The sequence below is a fragment of the Myotis yumanensis genome, unplaced genomic scaffold, assembly GCF_028538775.1.
Source record: "Myotis yumanensis isolate MYYU_CA2020_CCGP unplaced genomic scaffold, mMyoYum1.0.hap1 SCAF_5, whole genome shotgun sequence".
Classification (NCBI taxonomy): domain Eukaryota; kingdom Metazoa; phylum Chordata; class Mammalia; order Chiroptera; family Vespertilionidae; genus Myotis; species Myotis yumanensis.
The window spans coordinates 49,619,467-49,633,649 of NW_027223756.1; the positions used below are offsets into that span (position 1 = coordinate 49,619,467).

The 14,183-nt window shown below is 38.2% G+C and overlaps 1 pseudogene; it reads left to right on the forward strand.

Annotated features, from left to right (window-relative positions):
- Window positions 1-13,603: 13,603 nt before the first annotated feature.
- Window positions 13,604-13,735, forward strand: LOC139011880 (U1 spliceosomal RNA; annotated as a pseudogene).
- The last annotated feature ends 448 nt before the right edge of the window (window positions 13,736-14,183 follow it).

Sequence of the window (14,183 nt, forward strand, 5' to 3'; positions counted from 1 at the left end):
GAAATAGCTTCAGGTAGGGTTAGTGTATCAAGGGACAAAAGTATTCTTCCAACCGTAATATGAGGTGATGGGGATTTTTGCTTGCATTTTCTCTCTCTTCTTTCAGACAGGGACAGAGCTTAAAAGGACATCTTTTATCCAGGGCATGATAGCTGTTTTCCAAAGATGAGCTATTAGTGTGACATCCTTTTCTAGTTGTCACTTTTCTTTGTGTCAGCTCTGCATAAGCTGACAGAATCACTTAAACCATTCAATTCAAACACTCAAACACCAAATTAGGTAACTTTAAAGTGTCTTCCAATTCTGAGATTCTATGATTTCAGCCTATAAAGGTAATGTTGGGAATGAGTTTATTAAATTTTATATCTCTATGATAGTGACTAGGTCATTTTTCAGACAATGATAATTAATGTTTTTCCTAATACATTAATGATAGGGTCTAATATTCTGAGGTATCATTTGGCCTTGTCTTTTTGTGTTAATAACTTTTCTAAATGTAAGAGCAATATTTGATGCTTGGAGAGAAAAAAATCTGCAGTCCTCCCCACAGCTATATCAAAGCTACAGTTCTCAGTATATTGTATTATAGAATTGTACATCTGAAACCTACATAATTTTATTAACCAATGTTACCCCCAATGAATTCAATAAAAAAACTACAGTTCTCTCCATTTCCAGCAACAGTGCTGTCTTCTCCCCATGTTGCCAGCCTCTGTATGCTCAATCATACTGTTTGCTCAATCATTCCCTCTGAGGTTCCTTAACTCTGCCTCCACCTTTGGAAATAAAGGTCTACTTTAATCTCTGTCTCCCTTTCCTATGTAAAGGAATAACTGACTTGCTAAAATATTATTCAGATACCATATAATTCACTCATTTTAATTATATAATTCAATAATTTGTAATGTTTTCACAGACTTGTGCAACCATTACCACAATCAATTTTAGAATATTTTCATCACCATCCCCCAAAAACCTTGTACCATTTAACAATCATCTCATTTCCTCCATTCGCCCAGGCCCAAGCAACCACTCATCCATTTTCTATCTGTGTGGATGTGCTTAACGTGGGCATTTTCTATAAATGAAATCATATAATATGTGGTCTTTTGCGACTAGCTTCTTTCACTTAACATAATGCTTTCAAGTTTCATTCATGTTGTAGCATTTATGTCTTTTTTTTTGTTTTAATAATTTCCAAATAATATTTTATTTAAGATATACCACATTTTATTTATCCATTTATCAGTTCATGGATTTTTGGGTTGTTACCCATTTTTGGCTATTATAAATAATATTGCTGCAAATATCTATGTACAGGTTTTTACATAGACCTATATACTAGTACTTATTACTCAGAATGCATATCCAGGATTTTAATTGTTGGGTTATATGACTACTCTATGTTTAACCCTTTGTGGAACTGCCAGACAGTTTTCTAAAATGACTATACCATTTTATCTTCCTACCAGAAATATACAAGGGTTCCCATTTTCCATATACTTGCCTACACTTATCTGTTCTTTTTTATTATAGTCATCTTAATGTATGTGAAGTAATATCTTATTGAGGATTTGATTTGCATTTTGGTGATGGATAATGATGTTGAGCATCTTTTAATGTACTTCAGAACAATTTGTCTATCTTTTTTGGAGCAATATCTACTCAGATCTTTGGCCATTTAAAACTTACAATCTCTTAAATACTTCATTTGTTTTTGCCTGGATTCTTGCTAGGATCCCAACTGATATTTATAGCAGGACCATCAGATTTATAGAACAGGCCCTACTTCAATTTCATGAAGAATGTAGGGCAAGCTACTTGTGCAAACATAAGGAAGGAAATCACTTCCATATTACTACACTGACCTCAGCAATTTCTTTTGAATTAAATCTGTATCTCAATATGGTCTCTTAATCATCTACTTTTCATTTGAATCATTTATTGCTACACTATCCTAAAAAATGGGAGACTAGGTACCTCTCAGAACAAGTCATAGAAAGTGGAATTTTAGGGCTCTGATTTTCCCAGCATGCTTTAAAAAGCCTTGGTGTTTGAAACAGCTTAATAAGAAAAGCTCTAGGTTGGAGTGAATATGGCCTCTTCTTATGAAAATAATTCAGACTTCTGTGAAACCCAGCAGTTTCAATAAAGTTGGTGTTTGGAGTCACACAGAACTGGGTTTGAATATCTACTCTACTATTTATTGGCTGTATGAGTTTGGGCCAGTTACTGAATCATTTCAGCCTCAGTTTCCTTATCTGTATATTGTATATAAAATATTTTTGAAATGTGAGTAAAATAATACAAATGAAACAACTAGAAAGAGTAATGATAAACAATTATTTCTTTACCCACTGTCCGTGCCCTGTCATTTCATGTTAGTCTGGTTCTAGTTCTGAAAAGTATCTTTTTCCTTTATAAGGAAGGCTAAGTGTGTGACCAGAATTAATGCAGTTATGTCACAAAAGACACATTTTATCTATGGGATATGTGAATACATTTAATTATATGGTTTATAATAAAATTCTAAGATACATTAAATATTCGTTTCTTTTTAAAAACAACAACAGTAAATAAGACAAAGTGATAGACCTCATAGAGTTTACATTCTTGTGAAGACAGACAATATATCTTCTATAATAATAAAAGGGCAATATGCTAATTAGACCGGACGTCATTCCAGATGTCCTTCCTGATGAAGCCGGGGCCTGAGGGAAGCCAGCCTGGGTCCTGGGTGCCTGGGGGCAGCTGGAAGGAAGCACACCAGTCCCAGGTGCCTGCCGGCAGCCGGAGGAGGGAAGCCTGGGTCCTGGGTTCCAGAGGGAAGCCGGTGCCGGCAGTCGGGGGAAGGAAGGCCTACTCTTGCACGAATTTTCATGCATCGGGCCTCTAGTATATTTATAAAAGTGTAGAACAAAAAATAAAATTGTGCTTAGGGGTCTCTCTACAAATCTATAAGCTTCAGAAATAGCCTGTCATTTATCTAAAACATGAATTTGATGACATGGCTGGGAAAAGTAACATCATAACCTCTATTTATAATTGTGAGCATGTTAATATTTTGTATTGACAACACGCCAAGTGAAACAGAGCAGTTCTCTTTTCAATTCATTTCTCTGAGCTGATGAATTATGAATATGAAGTGAGAAGCCTGTCTTAGGATATTAATGTTATATCTCAAAGAAGCAAGAGAAAAAGCTCTGACCTTTAGGAGCACAATGAATTCATAGAAAATCAGTCCTCCAGGCATCCACCCTGAAAAGTGCACTCTTATCTACAAACCACACAGATGAGGTACCCTCTTAACTCAAATAATAGCCATGTCTCCCTCCTGAAAATTGTGGAACTCTGCTTGGACTATAAAAGAGTCCAACTGTGCAAAGAGCTATGAATGAAGCTACACAGGCATTTGTATCCTGCAAGTGGAGATATTTTTTTTTTTCCTGAGTGCAAATGGAACATCAAACAAGCACATTTTAAGTACATAGAATATTGGCAGTTGCAGAATCTGGTTCTGGATGCTCTTGTCCTTAAATTATATGTAATCTATTTATTTATTTATTTAATATATGTTTTTCTTGATTTCAAAGAGAGGAAGGGAGAGGGAGAGATAGAAACATCCATGATGGCAGAGAATCATCAATAAATAGGCTGCCTCCTGCACACAACCTGGACATGTGCCCTGACCAGGAATTGAACTGTGACCTCCTGGTTCATAGGTTGACCTTCAACCGCTGAACCTCACTGGCGGGGCTACCTGATCACTTTATTTAAAGTGAGTAAGTTTGTACTGACTTTATTTTTTTCTTGCCAGTCCCTACTAAATTCACTCTATGGAATATCTTTCTTACCCCTGGATTAAAATTCATGTAAATTCCACAGTGTTCCCAATCATTCAGATGATAAAATCTCTCTGTTTTTTTAGGTACTAGAAAGTCCTGTCAGGTTAATTATCACATCCATCAAGTTTTTGCTCAAATGCTATCTTCCTTGACCATCTTATTTATAATTTCAAAGCTCACTTTCTCCCCAGCATTTCATAAATAATTTACTGATTTTATTTTCTATCTTCACTAGTAAATTCCTGGAGTTCAGTGACTGTTCCCACCCTCCCCCGCCTCACATGTGTGGATGGTGCTTACTGATTGAGTCTTTGAACCAAAAACAGTGGGGGGCACATTGTAGGCATTCACTCCATAAATATTTGTTAAAAGGGACAGTGCACCAGAAATCCAAATTCTCACTTAGTTTAAATATTTTCTCCTTTCCCAGAGTGGACTCACCTCAAGAGGGACACTGTGATGAGCAAGGAGGTTGCAGGCAGCTTCCCCCCACTAATCAGCTGCTGCTTGTGGCTGCAAGAGGCAGGGTGGGAGAATACAAACTTGCCTGTGGTAGTAATTTGCATTCAGGCACAATTTCATCAGTTGTGACAGACGCACAATTTGCCAATACTTTTCTTTGTTGGGTGGTTTGTGGGTCCTTAGGAGATGTCACATTGCTGAAGCTCTCTCACCTCTGTGACAAAGGTGATGCCTTGACCAATAGGTAGGCTGCTTGTGACATTACATAAAATCTAAATGTTTTCTTTTCTGTACTTTATATTAAAATAATATGAGCTTATTATAACAAGTAAAATAATTATATAACATAGAGGTTTATAAAGGCAAGACAAAAATCCTCCCTTTATTCCCCAAATAAACCAAATCAATGCTAATAATCTTTTTCCACAACTTGCTTCTTATTTGCAAGCACACATGCAAATATGGAATGTTTTTGTGTACTTATTTTTATTTAAATAAACCATGCTCTGCTTATTACATTGATAAATTGTTCATGTTATTGTTCTACAACTTCTTCTAATGTCTTATTCAGATAAAACCAGCATACTGAACAAACATGATAAATGACATAGTTGAACAAACTTTGTTTTTTGTTCTCTTGTCTCTTGTTTCTCAGTCTTCTTTATCAATTATTTAGGGCATTTAATCTTTCCTTGCCCCTGGATGAAAACTAAGGTCACTTTAAATGCAGACTCAATTAGATAAATATAATGTTCATTCCTAGATATTAATCAGATATTCATAGTTCATTTCACAGTAAAATCTTCTTCCCGTTCCCCGTTTGGGTCCAGTTTATTACTTTATTTTCATTTAAGATTTGAATCTAGATGAAATTATTGTATATCATTTGAGAAGGCTACCAAGCAGGATCACACATGGGGTTGTACTTGGGGACAGGTGACAGCAAGCTGGAACCTTAGGAGTGGGCTTTTACATAGCAACCAGGGGAGGCAATCTAGGGTTCCTAGGCTTCCTAAGGATTGGTTCATTTGAATAATCACACAGTCTCTGAGCATAGAAGCTGTCCCTAGTTGTTTGGTACCTGGTCCAGGGTGCAAATGGTGTGCCTCATAGCTGGATAGTATGGGAGCCTGATAGGGGAAGTGGTTGTGGTAGGGGCTTAGCAAACTGCCCACAAAGGGGAATTGAGAGTTTTAGCAACAATTTCAATGCTGAGTCATGCCAGCACTTACGAAATATTATATTACCAGAGACATCACCTTTCCAACAGTGCAGGTGGAAGATTTCCGGTTCAGACTTGGGTGCTCCTGCCCCTTGGCAGAGTGAGCAGGGTTTTTGCTGAAGGACCCCAGTGGTGTAATATTGGAGTCAGACTGTGTGTCCCCTAAACCTGATTCTCTGGGCCTTCTAGAGATTCTCAGAGACATCCTGTGTTAGTCAGGTTTCTCCCTATGTACGGAGAGGGTTATAATAAACCAAGGTTCATACAAATAAAGCTCTCACTGGTACCAATCACACATGTGTGTTTCCATCTGTCATTGTTGATCATGAATTTGGTTGACACTTCTATTATAGAGAAAGGGCGAATAGCGATATTAAAATATTTCTTCTGATTAATTTCCTTTCAATGTGCACGAATTTAATCACTGGGCCACTAGTATTATATAAAAAGAATAAAACTATTAACTCCACTCAGGATACCTTAACTTTCCCATCTCCTCCCTGTTCTGTCTCTTCACTCTCCTTTTTCTGTCCAATATCCCCTAGTTTCAAAGTTTTGCTGAGCAAGCTTTGTACTTTGAGGTTCAGGTTTTTGTTTTTTAATTCTCTGGAAGTTTCTCACATTTATTTTTAAAATTCCTATTTAAACTATTTATACTTTGCACTTCATTTTGGTGACATTTAAACCAAAATATTTTATTATATTTTTGCAAAGGCAAAGGCCAGAGAAGTTAGTGAAGAAGTCAGAGAAGTGAATAAAGAGTCAGATCAAAAACTTGGAATTCCTGTAGAACTTGGGGACTTTGTGCAGACCAGAACATGAAGGTAGGGCAAAGAGAAGCCTCCAAGTGAAAAGATACAGCAGGGTGAGTTGCTGTAGTTGCCCTTAAGCCGTTCACTTCTTGCACGTTTCAACCCTGCTTTTTGAGGGGAAATCATAGAATTCCTGATAGATCCTGGCCATCAATATATATAAAAGCCCAGCGAACGAACAGCGGAACGACTGGAGAGACAGGTTGCTATGATGCGCACTGCAGTGGCCAACTGGCCCGATCCAAACCCTGACAGGCACCCCCCCAGTCACTCATGGTCCCTCCCCCCAGCCAGCCTCTCCCCCAATTGTCCCCCCCACCCCAATCTAGGGCAGGGCCACTGGCCGACCGCCCACAGCCTCTCCCCCTGGCTGGCCCAGCCCCTGATCTGCCCCCATTAGGGCAGGCTGGCCGGACCCCACCCGTGCACGAATTAGTCTATAATAATAAAAGCATAATATGCTAATTATGCTGGACAGCCAAACAACCTTCTGGAAGACCTTCCAGACAACCTTCCAGATAAAGCCGGGGCTGAGCCCCTTGCACGAATTTCGTTCATCGGGCCTCTAGTGGATTATACAGGCAGGAGCATGGGATTTATAGCCACATCAATTTGGTATCAAATAACTCTTGTACCGCTACTTAGGTGATATCAGGCAGTCACTAGCCTCTACAGCCTCAGTTTCCTATCTGTGAAAAAGAAATAACAACCACCACCTCACAAATTGCCATGGAAATATATACATCCACAGCCCTGTGAGCTGGGTACTATGAGGCACTCAAGTAACATTGAATCTCTCTTTCCCTTGGACACAGCTGATATTTGCCTCAAGACAATAAAACTAATTTGGAATTCAAGCCACACATCTCCTGCTGAGCAGAGGAGCAACTGGAAAAACAACACCTTTCCCCCTCCAGCCAAGCACGTCAATTTCCATTTTTGTGATCACTTTCTGTGTTTGTCCTGACACACACATAGAGTGGAAAGTACCTTGAACTGGCAGATTTGTGTCCTGCAAAAATATTATTTTGGCTTTGATAGGCAGATACTTTTTGGCTTATCTCTTCCTAGTAAGAGGTATTTGTAAATCACTAGAGTTTTCTATGTGAACCCAAGCTCTAGTCAACTACAAAGTAAAACAAAACCTCAAGATAGCTGAAGGACAACATTAAATTTTGATTAATCTGGTATCTTAGAGTGTCTCTAGGCAGCACTAACCTCCTTACACAATGATTTATTGCCTGACATGTTAGCTTGGGAAATACACAAGTTTTCCCTGAAAGGGACTTTTATGAGGTAACAGGCCCACATTCTGCCTCCAGGCACAGAGCTTTCTAACATTGTCACTCTACTTTGTCCCCTCTTTCTTAGATCTGGGATTTAAAAAAACTCTTTTTTTCTCCCCTGGAAGTATATTAAATAAAAGTTTGTTTCTCAAGTAATTTATCAAGGAGCCCTTGGTTAACCTCATCTAACCAGTTATTATTCTGCATTATGGTTAACTATATGGCACCTGCATTGTAGATAAATATAAAATTATTATTTTTTAAAATATATATTTTATTGATTTTTTTTTACAGAGAGGAAGGGAGAGGGATAGAGAGTTAGAAACATCAATGAGAGAGAACCACCGATCAGCTGCCTCCTGCACACCCCCTATTGGGGATGTGCCCACAACCAAGGTACATGCCCTTGACTGGAATCGAACCTGGGGCCCTCCAATCCGCAGGCCGACGCTCTATCCACTGAGCCAAACTGGTTAGGGCGAAATATAAATTTTTTTGATTGAATTTAAGCTTTGCAGCACACATGGCCATGTTAGAATCACCTCCTCCAGTTGTTAGCTGTGAGATTTTGTGCCAGGTTTGTAATTTGGTACCTCCACAGAGGGAAATAGTGATCTTCAAATTATGGTCCCCAGACAAACATTATCAGCATCACCGGAAGCCTATTAGAAATGAACATCTTCAGGCCTGGCCAGGTGGCTGATTGGGAGTGTTGTCCTGTACACCAAAAAAGTTGCAGGTTCAATTCCCAGTTGGGACCCATACCTGGGTTGGGGTCTGATTCCCTTTGGGCTATTATGGGAGGCAGCCAATCAATGTTTTTCTCTCACATGTATATATATATCTTTCTCTCTCTCTCTCTCTCTCTCTCTCTCTCTCTCTCTCATCCACACACACACACACACACACACAAAATCTATAAAAAAATATCCTTGGGTGAGGATTTTAAAATTTACAGATATAATGTAATACAATATTACATATGCTTTTAAAAACCTCTATACATTATTACTACTCCCAACATATTCTGTTATACTTTTCATGTTAGATACCTTTTACCTAACTTTAGATTCCCTGCTAGACACACACACACACACACACACACACACACACACACAATTACACATCTCCTGCCAATTGGGATATATGCAAAATAATTTACATGCTTTCTTCTTAGCCAAATTTCTGGCTGTATTCATCCAGAATTTGCAGTATTATGTGTTTTGTAAACCAAAACCCTAGCGAAAGCTGAAATTGACATCCCACTGCAATTTGGTTTTACTAGGCCATTTGTAAATAATAAAAGATTTAGAATGAATAAGCTTGCCATACAGCTGTTATTCAGGTAACTAGGTCTAGTGCAGTCAATGAGCAGGTAAATCAAAGTATCTGATGCCATGAGATGTACACCTGAGAGGTTTGCAGTGAGTGTACATTAGTTGGATGATTAAAATCTTAAAATATCTCAGATGAGCAACAAGAGTGAAGTCGGTTGGTCAGGGAGTGCTATACATGCCATGGTTTTCCAGCTTTGCTATCTTCAAAAGACCCATTGTTCCGACTACATCCTAGAAAATTATATCAGAACTCCAGGAACCCAGGCATTAATGTAATTTTTAAACTCCTCAGACAGTTCCAAGATATAGCAAAGGTTTGAACCCAATGTTATCATTGAAACTGACATAAATGCAAAACCATGAACTTGGAGAAATGCTGGTGGTGAGCAGCCCAGCAAATGAGAATGGCTTTGATATCATGCCTCCAGAGGCGAAACTCTCTCTTATAGACCTTCTGTGGGTTATGACTGAAACCACATTTTAAACCCTATTGCTGGTGTTTATATTAGAGAGTTTATCTGGTTTAGGATGAAAAATATGACCTGGGTTAGGGTGAAAGAAGGAGAGCATGGAAGCTGAGGCAGATATCTCAAAGGGCACGAAGGTCCCCTTCCCCTGTTGCTGGGAACAGGGAGACTTCCTCCCAGACGCCCAGGTAGGAGGGGAAGCACAGCAGATGTGGTTTGCATTGAATAAAGATCACAGATTCTTCTTAATCACCACCTTTCCTTTTTATGGAGTAAGTGTAAATTATTGTCAGTTTCGTCATTTGTAGTCAGAGCCTGAACAGATGCTGAAGGTTTAGTTTAAAATGATATGTGTCTCTTATAACAACCTGCAATATGCTCCCCAAGGACTACTTACCTTCCACATCCCATAAACTCAGCACAGGGGAGCTTATTCTGAAAAGCATTTGAGGTAAATTAAGCACAATGAATGCAGCTTTCTTTAGAGATAACATTTAATGGAGTTATTATAGGGCTTCCTATGTGGGCTTTGAGTGGGCATTTGCCTTAATGACTCTGTTTAACAAGCTTTGGTTGCCTGGCTTGTGTGATTTGAAGTTCTATTACAACTATTTGTTCTTAAGAGTTTCGTTACCAATATGTGGCAATCACAGTTTGACTTTCCTGATATTTAAACCTATCAACAGATTATTAGCTATAATCACTTAAAATAAAATAGTAAGTCATAATAAAATATCAATAAACTTTTAAATATTTAGGATCAACCATTATATGAACTATATGGCACAAAAGAAAAAAAACTGAAATTTTATTGAGTACATACAGAGCAACACATATTTTTTTTCTTTTTTTTGTTAATTCTCACCTGAGGGTATTTTTCCATTGATCTTTTAGAGAGAATGAAGAGAGAGGGAAAGACAGAGAGAAACATCAATGTGAGAGAAACACATTGATTGGTTCCACACATTCTGACCAGGGCCCCTGGCCGGGGAGGAGCCTGCAACCTTGACTGGAATCGAACCCAGGACCCTTTGGTCTGCAGGCCGATGCTCTAGCCAGTGAGTCAAACCAGCCATGGCCACATACCTTATTTCTTGATGGCAAAACAATATTCCAAAGAAATAAATTAATATCTAGTTAATGTTTTGGCTTAATGTAATTTTAATTAAATATTAGCTAGATTTATTAGAATTTAACACAATAACCATTTGAAAGAATAAGTAAGCAAGAACTGCTAAGAAAAAAAAGGGAGCCTAGTATTAGAAAGATTTAAAATACAAACTGTGAATACTAGTAAAAAATCAACAGATCAATAAAACAAAGTAGATAACCCCATCATTCATAATTATTTTGTTTGCCATAAAGGAAACAACTGTTAGAGGATGGCGAACTATTCATTAAATGGTTGCAGCCAATAGATGATTATCTAGAAAATTATAATATTTGATTTTTAGTTCACACCATATATCAAAATAAATTCTAGCTATATTAAAAAGTTTATATAAAAAGTAATATTATAAAATGATATACATAATTTACATGAACATTCTTCTGATGCTTGATTGGATGACTTCACAAACATACAAGACTTATTTTTTAAAATTATAAAGAAAAATCCCTGTATTTTTCTACATAAAAATAAAACATTTTTGTTCATAATAACATTGATGAAAATGAAAAGACATTTTAAGCACAATATTTGTTATAATCATGATGGATATGATTTTTATCTTTAATTATGAAATATAGATGTTATTTTTGTCCTTGTTAAGTCCTATTTCTTCTGATTGGTGGCACTTCACCTAAATATTCAGCCAGAAATATTAAACACCTAGAGATTAAATGGGAAATATTTGTAGAGAAAGGGTATGTGCACTCCTTTTGGCCCAAGGAATTGTGGGTATGGCAAAGAAGATACAAGAAGTAAAGGTAGACTTGTGAATTATCAATCACTATCCCCTACCCTATCCCCACACCTTTTGAGTCTACTTCATGATGAACAGATTTAAAACATCCAAAAAGTTATGGAGTAGACCATGTGGTGAGTGGCTTGCAATATACTGGGAGAAGAATTACACATGGCTACTTCCCTCATAGTACTGGAGCGATGGCACAGAAGTGGCATTTGATGGTGAGAGAGACACTCAGGAAGTGTTTCTGGTTCCCACCAGCTTATGCGTGTCCAGCAAAGGACACAGAGGTGCCATGTGCCTATGGAGGAAACAGAAAGGTACTTGGATCGGGTGAAGAGGCCACAAGGGGCAAAGGTTTATAAACCAGTGGAAAATGGCAAGAATCAGGGACTCCCATGAAGGGTGCCAGCACATTATGCTCAAACTACTAAGTGGGACCCATCACACTCAGCAATCACTAGTCCAAGGAACACCCAGCCCAACGACTCCGCAGTGGAGACTGGGGAGGATCCTGAAAAGTCAGGATCAATATGAAGACCCAGCACCTCTGAGGTTGTGAGATCATAGAAGATAGAGACGGCAGAAAGCACAAAAGGAAAACGACTTGCGAAGATGAGAGTATTTGTAGGTAAAATAAGGGGCTTATGATCGCTTCCTATATCTGTAACGTGAGTAAATTTCAGGTCTAATTACATGTGTTGCCTATCTGTATATTTCTAAAGACAATAGCATTACTCTCTGGGAGGTGAATCCCCGAGGGCCTGGAGTAAGAATAGACCCCTTTGGACCATCTTCTTCCTCCTTCACTGCTCTATCCTTTCCTTCTATACTAGTATACCTCTTGTTCTGGGAGAGAAGCTTCTTCCATTCTCCTTGTCATATCCTCTAATGCTATGGCAGCAAGCCTCCTGGGTTAGCTCTCATATGGAGAGTGAAGATGGGAATTCTCTCCAAAGTCCATAGTATAAGTACCTATGAGTTTTTACATCCTCTAGGTGCACTCTAACTGGGAGTTCTGGAGTACAAGGAAGTAGGGATCTTTGAGAATAAAAATTATTTGATTTACTAGCTTCTAAATATTATCTCCATTAAAAATAGCCTTAAAGAACCCATGCCAAGTGATAAGAATTCCCCAAAGAAACAACAGAAAAAGCTGAGCAAGGAATTCTCAAAAGAAGAAATGGACATATTAAATCACATTTAAATTCACAAGTAATAATCAAAACTAGACATTTAAAATTATAAAACCTGATTAAATTGACAATTAAAAGAAGATAGTTCCCAATGTTGGAGGGAATACTCCAAGAAAGAATTTTTATATAATGCTTCTGGCAATGTTAATTTGTTCAAAATAGCTTCAAAGCAAATTGGTGATACATTTTTGTATTCTCAAAATTATCTCCTAAGATCATATTTTTTATTATTAGAAAATAAAATAAATATGCTTTTAAACAAAGCTAAGTAACTTTCCCTGGTCTCAACCACTGTCGACCACAGTTAGTGACAGTGGGGTTAGTGAGTCCTCTACCTGACATTTCATATAGTCCTCATCTGTGTCCACCAGGCATTTATATCAGTAACTGATCACAGGGAGCCAGGCATAGGGATGTTGTACTACGAGTTTTAAGTAGCTTTAGTTTTTGTGCTTCAACTAAAATTCTATGTCAAATTTTTCAAACATGTGTAAATAGTCAAAACATAAAGCAGAGCAAAGTACTAAGTTAAAATAAGAATATTAAATTATTTCTCAAAGAATATTTAAATTTAGCAAGTCAATGAATGGTAACAAATGGTCAGAATCTTTTCATTAAAGATCTGGCAATGTGTTGTCCATATAACAGCTCATAAAGCAGATTTTGTAAAAGAACCTAACAATAACAGTGATATGAAAAATGATAAAAAATGAAGATGGAATCCCAGATGAAGGTGCCAAATGTTCAAGTGAGTCACTGTCTCCTCTGACAGGTGACTTCCCAGGGACAGCATTAGCAACTCAGAGAAGCAACCAGACATCTCTTCTTTCTTGAATTTTATGATGTCTTCTTCACGAGGGAATTAGCACAAAGTTATCATACACACATTGAATGAAGGATTCAGAAAGATTGAACAGACCCAGAAAAATACTACCTTTAGACCTTTAACTTTTCCCCAGGAAACTTGATCTCTCTCTCTCTCTCTCTCTCTCTCCATCTCCATCTCTATCTCTCTCTATCTCTAGCTCTATCATCGACTTTTTAAAAATTGAAATTGTAAAAAGAGATACTTACCTAGCTAGGGAGATACCATGAACACGAAGGTGGTTTTCCCAGGGTGGGGCTCGATTTCCCTAAATGTTGGAAACTTGACTACATAATTTGTGGTAGTGAGGGACTGCATCTGTGCTCTCCCCTAAAAAAAAATTGTAAAGAGATGTTTTCCCTGGGCTCTTATATGAAGCTAATGAAAGGGGTCCTATACAAAGAAGTGTACATTTATCTGTTTTATAAAATGTGGCCAAGAGAACTCCTGTTTCAAAGCTGGATTCCTTTAAGCTAAATGAAGAAGTGTTCTTTCTCTTTAATGCTATGATCCTATATAATAAAACCCTAATATGCAAATTGACCAAGCTGTGGAACAACCGGCAGAACAACTGGTTGCTATGATGTACACTGACCACCAGGGAGCATACGCTCAATGCAGGAACTGCCGCCAGCCCGCAGGCCCTGATCATTGGCGGCTGCGGTGGGGCCAGGGCCGGCAAGTGGGCGGCACCAGGCCAGCCAAGGCGGGTGCAAGCAGGGGTCCCAATCGCCCCACTGGTCACCCCACAGATCGACCCTGATTGCTGGCCAGGCCTAGG